The sequence below is a fragment of the Lepisosteus oculatus genome, chromosome 14, assembly GCF_040954835.1.
Source record: "Lepisosteus oculatus isolate fLepOcu1 chromosome 14, fLepOcu1.hap2, whole genome shotgun sequence".
Lineage (NCBI taxonomy): Eukaryota > Metazoa > Chordata > Actinopteri > Semionotiformes > Lepisosteidae > Lepisosteus > Lepisosteus oculatus.
The window spans coordinates 52353536-52362947 of record NC_090709.1 but is presented as its reverse complement, the minus strand read 5'-3'; the positions used below and the strand labels follow the sequence as shown (position 1 = coordinate 52362947).

Below are 9412 nucleotides of genomic sequence, written 5' to 3'. Positions count from 1 at the left end.
CTAAAGGACACCTTTCGGCACATCAAGCTCTAAGCATACACCTGGAGGATGCGGGAATTGATCCTGCTACCTCGCACATGCAAAGCAAGCGCTGTACCATACAAGCCAACCCCCCTCGCTGGGACTGATGCCTCGGCGTCACCTAGTGCCGCTTGTTCCCCTCTTACCGGGCACAGTTCACTGCCCTTCGTCTGCAAGGCAGTCGTGTAATTGGGGCTTTCTTGACTTATTGATGAAGGTCTGACTGGACGAGCGAATGGCGCCTCTCCCCATCCTCAAGCTCGCTGACAGATTGAAATGGAAAGTGCTGCTGTGGCTCGTTGGTCTAGTGGTATGATTCTTGCTTAGGGTGCGAGAGGTCCCGGGTTCAACTCCTGGACGAGACCTCGTGTGCTCTTTTCCTCCTCTTCCACAAGACTGGGAACTGATATCCACATCACTTCGCAGCGTCTGCTTATGGCAAATAATGGAATGTGACTAATGACTGAACGAGCCTGGTGAATTCTCATCACGTGGCACAATGAGAGCTTGCAGTCAGCTGTCCAAGGCGGCAACCTCATTGCTCGTTCAAAAGAACACGTACTGAAAACTCATCACCACTGTGTCGTAGATGAGCACCGCGATCGCTTGTCATGCGTCCTTACTTGGGAAATGCAGAAGCAAAAACTGCCCTCTCTCAGCCACCGAAACGTGTGTGGCTCGCCTTGTGCTCTCTGCGCCTTGCATATTTGTGGAGCTGTCTGCTCTTCTTTCTGTTGAAGTAATCAAGTTACGGGGCGTCCTGCAGCCTATGATGTTCTCACTGAGAGCTTTCAAGATTTGAAGGAAAACTACGAGCTTGATGGCTCAAGTCGAACGAATGTGATTGTTAAGCAATCGATGATCAAAAGCACGTCTTCTAACAATTCGTGAGAGTATTATCAGCACTGTTTTCACTCGGATATACTTTTCACTTGCTAAGCTGACAAATTGGACGAGAAAATGCCGGAGACGCACTCAGTGCAGACTGAGGTTGGGAAGGAGGTGTGGCCCTTCAATGCTTGACAACTGAAGGACATTCTCTCCGCAACGGAGGAGCACCTGTCAGAAGTCGCAGAGGCTAAATGAGAGCACCAGGCTTCCGGAGATCCAAACTCAGACCTGGAGGATGCGGGCATCGATCCCGCTACCTCTCGCATGCTAAGCGAGCACTCTACCATTTGAGCTAATCCCCCTTGCTTCATGCTTCTCGGCATCATGTCTTACCGCCTCTGCCCCTCTTACCGGGCACCGCCCACTGCCCTTGGTCTGCAAGGCAGTCCTTTCAAGTGAGATGACGACGCTGGGACCTTCGTTGCCTATTGTACGAGCTGAACTTTTGTGCTTATCAATTCAACGCTCTTTCCATCAACTCATCTTGTCTTTTGACGCTTCGTGTTTTGCGCTCCTTTGACTATCGGCATATCGGGTGACTGCAAACACTGAAGTTCTTGCTTACGGAGTGTGGAACATTGTTTTCAAGTGATCGCTGTTCTGTCATGTTGACGCCGAGTGAATCTTTCTTTGGCAACATGGGCAGGCTGACAGCAGTGCGAGCGAAAGTAATGGCAAATTTCTTGACTTATTTCTGAATGTGAATGTTCTTTAGAAAAGGGATGCGGCGTTGCTTCTCGCCCGTGTAAAGGACACGCATTCCAGAAGTGGTTATGAGCGAACCGTTGCCGCAAGTGTTTGAAAAGAGCAAGAGAGGAAGCAGCCCTGCCCCGTGTGAGGATCAAACTCAGGCCCTTCAGAAAACGAGACTGACGCACTACCAATTACGCCAACAAGCCCAGCTGCAGTACACACACCGGAAAGTTTGCCTCACATGGATTTCAGTCGCCCGTTCCCTAATCTTTAGACGCCCTCTGCTGAATGTTGCATTTGCCTTTTGATCTCACCGATACATTTTTGGTCTGTTTCTGTTGCGAGTCCGTCTTTCAGATCTCACCTAGCACAAGTCTCTGTGGCTGAAGTGGCCTCTCTGCTTCAGCATCGTGCCCTCAGTCAGCCATTAAAAATGTCACTCGGACTTCTGACATGCTGACATGAAATGTCAAGAGAGAGGGGCGGAGTGACGCTTAAGCCGGAGAGAAGATGAAAAGGGGGCGTGGCTGCGAAACGCTTGACAGCTGCACGATGCTCTCCATGTAAGGCGGGACCACAGGCTAAAGGACACTGTAGCGGCGAGGCTTAATAATAAGGCAGAATTAAGTGTTTCTGAGCTTTCCCAAATTAGGCCTCATTTCTCTGTTCATCTCTGTGGTGCAGCCACAGAGAAACCATTCATGCAAGGTGATTTAAGGTCCAAGGACAGCTCCCAAAGGGGGATGCACTTAGCTAAGCCTGGCTATCATGATCAATGGTCACCCATTGGCGCCTATCTGTCTAGGGAGTGCGAGTTGGACATCTGGATTGCATTCCTAAGTGTCAGGACTAAGTGACTCATATCTCACCTTGATCAACCAATCAGGGACTGGTAGGGCCGAGTAACCCACGTGGGACTCTGATGCCCATGGAACTTTCAGCCAATCAATGAGCTAAAGTTCCTCCAGGTAAAAACAGGCAACACAGAGAGCCTGTGAGATTCAGATTCAGATTCAGATCCAACAATTCTAAAGGGAATTCAAAGAAGAATTCCAGGGCAGGACGGCCCAGGAGCAGAAGGCTCCCAAGGGCAGGACATTCTCGCAGCGCGCCTCCTGACCATCCTGAGACTCAGCCCGGACAACCACGGAACGGCCAGTGTGTCTGAGTGCCAGAACTTTCCTTTGTTCTAAGAGTCTAGAGTGGAGGTTGCCAGAGAGTAACCAGCAGCAGGCCTCGTGAACAGGTTGGAACTGTGGAAAGCTGAATCACTATTCAGAACTAGCTCTTCATCAGGAACGAACCGGTCCTCTTCCTGACTTGCTGGGACCCACAGTCATCTTTTCTCCTGTGCACAAACTTTGCTAGTTAAAGCCAACAATGAGCATCAGCAGCGCACCGTCGCAAGCCGCACAGCACAGCCTGGCACCGAGCCAGAGAGCGCGGATTGGACAGCAACGGCCTGCAACTGTTTCTTTGTGCCCGCAGGAGATCTGAATCCCCAGAGATTGGATGAGTATTCAACTTCAATGCATTACAGCTCGAGAATTCAATTGTTATCCAAACCAGTTGATATCAATTTAATTCCTAAGAGTTATGTACTTGTTTTGAGTATCTAATGTAGAAGTTGTAACCAAGTTCACTTTACGAAACGGTCTTAATGAATGATATACTGAACGTATGTCCTCTTGATATGTATAACTCTTTGTAACTGATTGAATATATATCTTTTGTATTCTGATAACCCTCTCGATAAGATCTGTTAGGTTTATATGCATATTCTATGTATTAATAAATGTATCCTCGTGTATTAGTACCTGTGTGTGCGCGTTGTTTGAGTTATGTCGCATGGTTGGATTCTAAAGCCATCAAAAGAATCAACTTTGTGATTTACTGCTACAATTAATAATTGTCTCAGTAAATGCCCAAACCCTACAGAACTGGTGCCTTCAGAGAGCCACTATGATTACATATTTGGCGTCCCTGAACCGGCATAATCTACATTATTTGGCGTCCCTGAACCAGTTTTCCCTACATTATTTGGCGTCCCTGGCACGGGCGTGGCAAGACTGAAATGAGTCAACCAAGCGGAATAATTCAATATAAAACGCCGCGGGTTTCATACACAACAATACAGTGTGCTGAAAGCCGAAAGAAAAAGTTCCCCTTGCTCTTTAAGCAGTGCTTGATTGTTTTGTGATCTTTTGCGATCTACCGGGTTGATTGCATACTTGATCTTGTGGTTTTCTGTGGTAAAACTGTGATTTCGTACTTAAAAGTAATACTCTTTAAGTTTAACGATGGTTGCTAAAAGGTCTGAATTCGAGTCGCTATTAAGCACTCTCTCTAGCAGCGACAGGTCTGACCACGATCTCTTCCATATCTCCGTCAGCGGAGAAGCTAGGAGAATAAATCTCCATTCTCTGAGAGAGCTAGCGAAGGACATAGAGAGATTTGACCCCGCAGTGTCAGAGAATAATATCGAGAGTTATATTCAAGACCTCAGGTATTACCTGCAGTACCTGCCAAACGCCACAGAACAGGAGAAAGTGTTTCTGGTCAGGAAAACTACCAGCAGAGCTGTACATGAGTGGATGGCTAGGCAGATGAAAGAAGTCTGTAATGACTTTGAGCAGCTTTGTCAAGCACTTATCGAAGAATACAGTGCGTTTATTGACCCGACTGCTGCGATAGCCGCCGCTCTTAACATTAAGCACGAGAGAGCAGAGTCCCCTCGCGAATATTACGAGAGACTTAGACGAACTTATTTTGCAGGGCGAAATGATGAGGGTTGCGAAGAGAACACACATTTCAAGGGTTTATTCATTGCGAATCTCCACCCGTCAGTCAGAAAGATGATCTTAATGCATACAGATGCACAGACCATGAAAATGACTGATATCAAGAGATTCGTGCAGAAAGCCTGGGAGTATGATGTCCAAAGTCGCTCTGAGCAAAAAGTTGCTAAACCGACTGCGTTCGCCGTCAGAGCCAGCAGGGTTAATTCCCCCCTGCTCGAAGGAGCACAGGCATAATCTACAACACCTTTCGGCACATCAAGCTCTAAGCACACACCTGGAGGATGCGGGAATTGATCCTGCTATCTCCCACATGCAAAGCAAGCACTGTACCATATAAGCCAACCCCCCTCGCTGGGACTTATGCCTCGGCGTCACCTAGTGCCGCTTGTTCCCCTCTTACCGGGCACAGTTCACTGCCCTTCGTCTGCAAGGCAGTCGTGTATTGCAGCTTTCTTGACTTATTGATGAAGGTCTGACTGGACGAGCGAATGGCGCCTCTCCCCATCCTCAAGCTCGCAGACAGATTGAAATGGAAAGTGTTGCTGTGGCTCGTTGGTCTAGTGGTATGATTCTCGCTTAGGGTGCGAGAGGTCCCGGGTTCAACTCCCGGACGAGCCCTCGTGTGCTCTTTTCCTCCTCTTCCACAAGACTGGGAACTGATATCCACATCACTTCGCAGCGTCTGCTTATGGCAAACGATGGAATGTGACTAATGACTGAACGAGCCTGGTGAATTCTCATCACGTGGCACAATGAGAGCGTGCAGTCAGCTGTCCAAGGCGGCAACCTCATTGCTCGTTCAAAAGAACACGTACTGAAAACTCATCACCACTGTGTCGTAGATGAGCACCGCGATCGCTTGTTGTCATGCGTCCTTACTTGGGAAATGCAGAAGCAAAAACTGCCCTCTCTCAGCCACCGAAACGTGTGCGGCTCGCCTTGCGCTCTCTGCGCCTCACATATTTGTCGAGCTGTCTGCTCTTCTTTCTGTTGAAGTAATCAAGTTACGGGGCGTCCTGCAGCCTATGATGTTCTCACTGAGAGCTTTCAAGATTTGAAGGAAAACTACGAGCTTGATAAAAGAATCAATTTAAATGTTTCTTGAAAAACGGATCCTTTTAAATATCGGAAGTCCAACGTCTCATGGAAACTGTCTGTGTAACGGTCTAACGTGATAACGTGATAACCACTACACTCTGGAAACGGTGGGAAATTGTGCCCAGTGGCCCAGTGCTGAGCTACGCCAATGCTATTCAGGGGCTATTCAGGGGCCAATGCTATTCGATGTGAATTGAATGCTATTCAACTCGCCAATGCTATTCAGGGGTGGAAAAGGGTGGAGCCGTGTGTGTCTTTTGTTCAAAGACACCCCCATCTCAGAGCCGGAAGTACAGGCCTTCCTCCCGCAGGTCCACAAAGATGTTATTTTTTAAGAAGATCCTGCGAAAGTCGGCCATCCGCCTCTCAGCCCTGCAGTAGGCCAGGCTGAGAGAGAAGCAGTCCTTCACCCTGGCAATGCACAGCCTGACAAGGTCTGGCTTCAGGCCATTGTACATCATGAGGTTCCTCCTCTCCCAGACAGCTGTCCTCGTTAGGCTGAGGAGGAGGTTCACTAAAATGGCGTTAACCCCCCTCTCAGACCCGCGGTACCCAAAGAGGAACAGCTCTTTCCAGGGCACCCCGTCAAGAACAGCTCCTCGAACAGAGCGAAACAGGCCATCCAGCAGATCCGTCAAGTACGCCCTGGCTCGAGCTGGGGGAAGATCTTACCCCAGAACACCTCTGAGACCGGCACTCTGAAGCGTTTCGCCACCATCAGCCTGTAGAACATGCTGGTGGTGAACCCCAGGAGGTCCACCCCACGGTCCCCCCACTTCACCCTCAGCTCCGGCCAGGCCGGGCCTGCTGCCCCGTCTTGTAGATGGAGCTTCTCCAGCCAACTGTCCGGGAGACCGAGTTTGAGCTGCTCGTAATCCTGACGGATCTTACTGACAGGCAGCTCGTCGTCGACCTCTCGCACAGCGTCGACAATAGCCTGGGTGGGCAGAAATCCGTCCTTTACTTCATAAAGAAGATCCTTGACCTTGGATATGCCAGCCTCGTAGAGCTGCCTGTTCCATCGAGACACCAGCAGGGGGTCGAGGAACAGAGGCTGTTCCAGAAGCTGGGCCCGGGTCTCCGGCGTGTAGGAGACATGCTGGGACATGAACTACCCCCTCGCCAGCAGGACCTCCCTGTAAAAGGAGGGCAGATGTTTTATCAACCCCGGAGTCAGCCTCACCAGGAGAGTCTCCTGCCCCAAGCCCCCGCAAGTCTCGAGGTAGCTTCCCATACCAATCTTCCAAATGCTGACATTATCCAGGTCAAGGAACTTCTTCACTACTTTCAGCCTAAAGCTTTTCAGCTTCAGGCCTACATCACACAGCTTCAGCCCACCCCTGGAGATTTTCCCAATGAGGGTGTCATGAGTGACCCGCGGAGGCTTCCCCTCCCACACGAATCCCACCACCAGTTGCCTAATCTCATTCTCTACCCGTTCAGGAAGAGGCATCACAGACAGTGGGTACCACAAGAGGGACAGGCACAGTGTGTTAACGAGCAGGACCCTTCCCTTTAGGGTCAGGGACCTGTGTCTCCACCGATTTAATTTGCCCTCATCTTAATGAGCTTCTCCTTCCACAGGAGAAGCCCAGTGGCCTGCTCATCAGCGTTAATGTAGACGCCAAGGACCTTCAGGTGACCCGTCTCAACCCTGAAAGGGTAACCGAAGAGCGGGGCAAGGTCTGCCCTCCCCACCGGCATGACCTCAGACTTCTCCAAGTTTACCTTGGCGCCCGAGGCAGCGCAGTAGGCCTGCACCACCTCTAAAATGGCCGAGATCTCCGCCACCTCTGCCAACGTCAGTCTGGTGTCGTCAGCATATTGGTAGATCAACGAGGTGGCGGTGCCCCCAGGCAAGGTCACTGGAAAGAAGCTCGTGAGGGAACCATTCACCTTGACACAGCTCACGATCCCCTTGTACACGAGCCTCACCCAGGAGATGAAGGCCTCGCCGAAGCCAAAGCTCTTCAAGACCTCAAACAGGAAGGAATGCTCCACCCTGTCGAAGGCCTTCTCCTGGTCCAGTTTCAGGACGTATCCACCCCTCGGCTGCTCCCGCATAAGGTCCACAACATCTCTGATGGAGCACACCGTGTCCGCGATGTCTCTCCACTTGACGCAGTAGGTCTGCGAAGGCGACAGGATCCTGGGCAGAACCTTCCCGAGCCTGAGGGAGAGAACACGAGTTAGTATCTTATAGTCTGTGTTCAACAGACTGATCGGGCGAAAGTTTTTCAAAAGGGAGGGATCCCCCTGCTTTTTGTAGACAAGAGAGATCACCCCCCTTCTCATAGATGGGGTCAGAGCGCCGGTCCTGGCAATCTCCTGGAACACCTCCAGAAGGAGGGGCCCCAGGGACTGCTGAAAGTGTCTGTAGAGCTTGGAGGAGAGCCCGTCCCACCCAGGGCTCTTGTTAGGAGACGAGCCCCGAAGTGCTTCAACCACTTCCTCCAAGCTCAGCGCACTGTCACAGAGCTCACAATCGCTCTGTGACAGGCGGGTACTCACCCAAGCCAGCATGGCCCGGGTCTGCTGCTCATCCACCACTTCGGCCAGAACAAGGCGCTATAAAAAGAAAACACCTCATTCCTAACGGCCTCGGGGGCAGAGAGCCGCACACCGTCCTCTCCCACCAGCTCCTCGATGAAGGAGCTGCGCTGCCTCTCCTGCTCCAGGCCGAAAAAGAACCTCGTGCTCTTCTCGCCCTTGGCAAGATACTGGGCTCTGCTGCGCACCCTGGCTCCTCTCCACTTCTCCTCCTCCAGGGCTTGCAGCTCACCCCTCAGCTCCAGCAAGAGCTCGCAGCCTCCGCCGTGATCTGCCAGGAGCCCGAGCTCCGAGGTGATCCGAGCCCGAAGCTCTCTCTCCCGCCTGGCCTTCTCCCGCCCCCGGGACAGGCCATACGAGATACTGAACTCTTTGATGGCGTACTTGAGATTATCCCACCAGACCAGCTTTTCTGACCTTATTAAAGCACCAGAGACCGGGGCCCCGGTCCTCCTGTGCCCCTGCTAGAGAGAAGTGAAGCACAGCATGGTCGCTCAGGGTCGTGAACACATAGTGCATCCGGCTCAGGTACGTGAAGAGACTCATGTGCCCCTGCAACAGGTCTCAAGACACCTTCGACGACCTGCCGCCGAGAAAAGTCCCTCCGTGCACCATAAGCCTGACGCCACGCATCCACGAACCAGTGAGCTTCCGCACTGCGCTCCAGGAAGCTGCGAGCAGCGCTGCTCTTAAAGCTCATCCCAACCGCGACATCGAGCGCACTCAGTGCACAGTTAAAATCTCCGACGACCAGCCCTGGCTGCTGAAAGCAGCTCGCCTCCAGCTGCTTGAAGAAGGCGAGCCGCTCAGCTTCCCCATTGGGGGCGTAGATGTTGCTCAGCAGCACGGACTGTCCAGGAAACCCAAGACAGACCTGCAGGAGCCGGCCCTCCGTGTCGCGGTGCAGGAGCCTTACGCTCTCGTACACTCCCCTCCTCACCAGCACAGCCACCCCCCTCCTGCACAGGCTGGAGGTGTTGCTGTAAAACAGCTCCCCGTCCCACTGTGCTCGCACCTTCCGGACACACTCCTCGTCCCAGAAGGTCTCCTGGAGGCAGACAACATCCGTCCGCCCCAGCAGAGCTAACACTGCCCCCAGCTTTGCTCAGTCCCTCAGCCCGTTGGCGTTTAAAGAGGCGAAAGTTGCCATCACGCATATGGCCATAAGAGTGAAATTAATTATCCGGCCCGCACGACAGTTCCCCCGCCCTTTCTGCCACATTCTCATTGCCAACACTTGCCGCTTCCTCCCCACCTCCTGTCTCCGCCACCGCAGAGACATCAGGGATGGGTCTGCGGACAACTCTTGAACTGGGCTTCAGGTTGGGCTGAGGCCTGACGTGGTGCCACTGGATTCC

At 52.0% G+C, this 9412-nt stretch overlaps 3 non-coding genes across 3 annotated transcripts; 2 read left to right on the top strand and 1 right to left on the bottom strand.

Moving 5' to 3' along the window:
* The first annotated feature begins 314 nt into the window (after positions 1-314).
* Positions 315-387, top strand: trnap-agg (transfer RNA proline (anticodon AGG)). Its single transcript has one exon. It is a non-coding gene; the product is annotated as a tRNA-Pro (tRNA).
* A 754-nt stretch (positions 388-1141) lies between these two features.
* Positions 1142-1214, bottom strand: trnaa-agc (transfer RNA alanine (anticodon AGC)). The gene has a single exon. It is a non-coding gene; the product is annotated as a tRNA-Ala (tRNA).
* A 3738-nt stretch (positions 1215-4952) lies between these two features.
* On the top strand, positions 4953-5024 carry trnap-agg (transfer RNA proline (anticodon AGG)). The gene has a single exon. It is a non-coding gene; the product is annotated as a tRNA-Pro (tRNA).
* The last annotated feature ends 4388 nt before the right edge of the window (positions 5025-9412 follow it).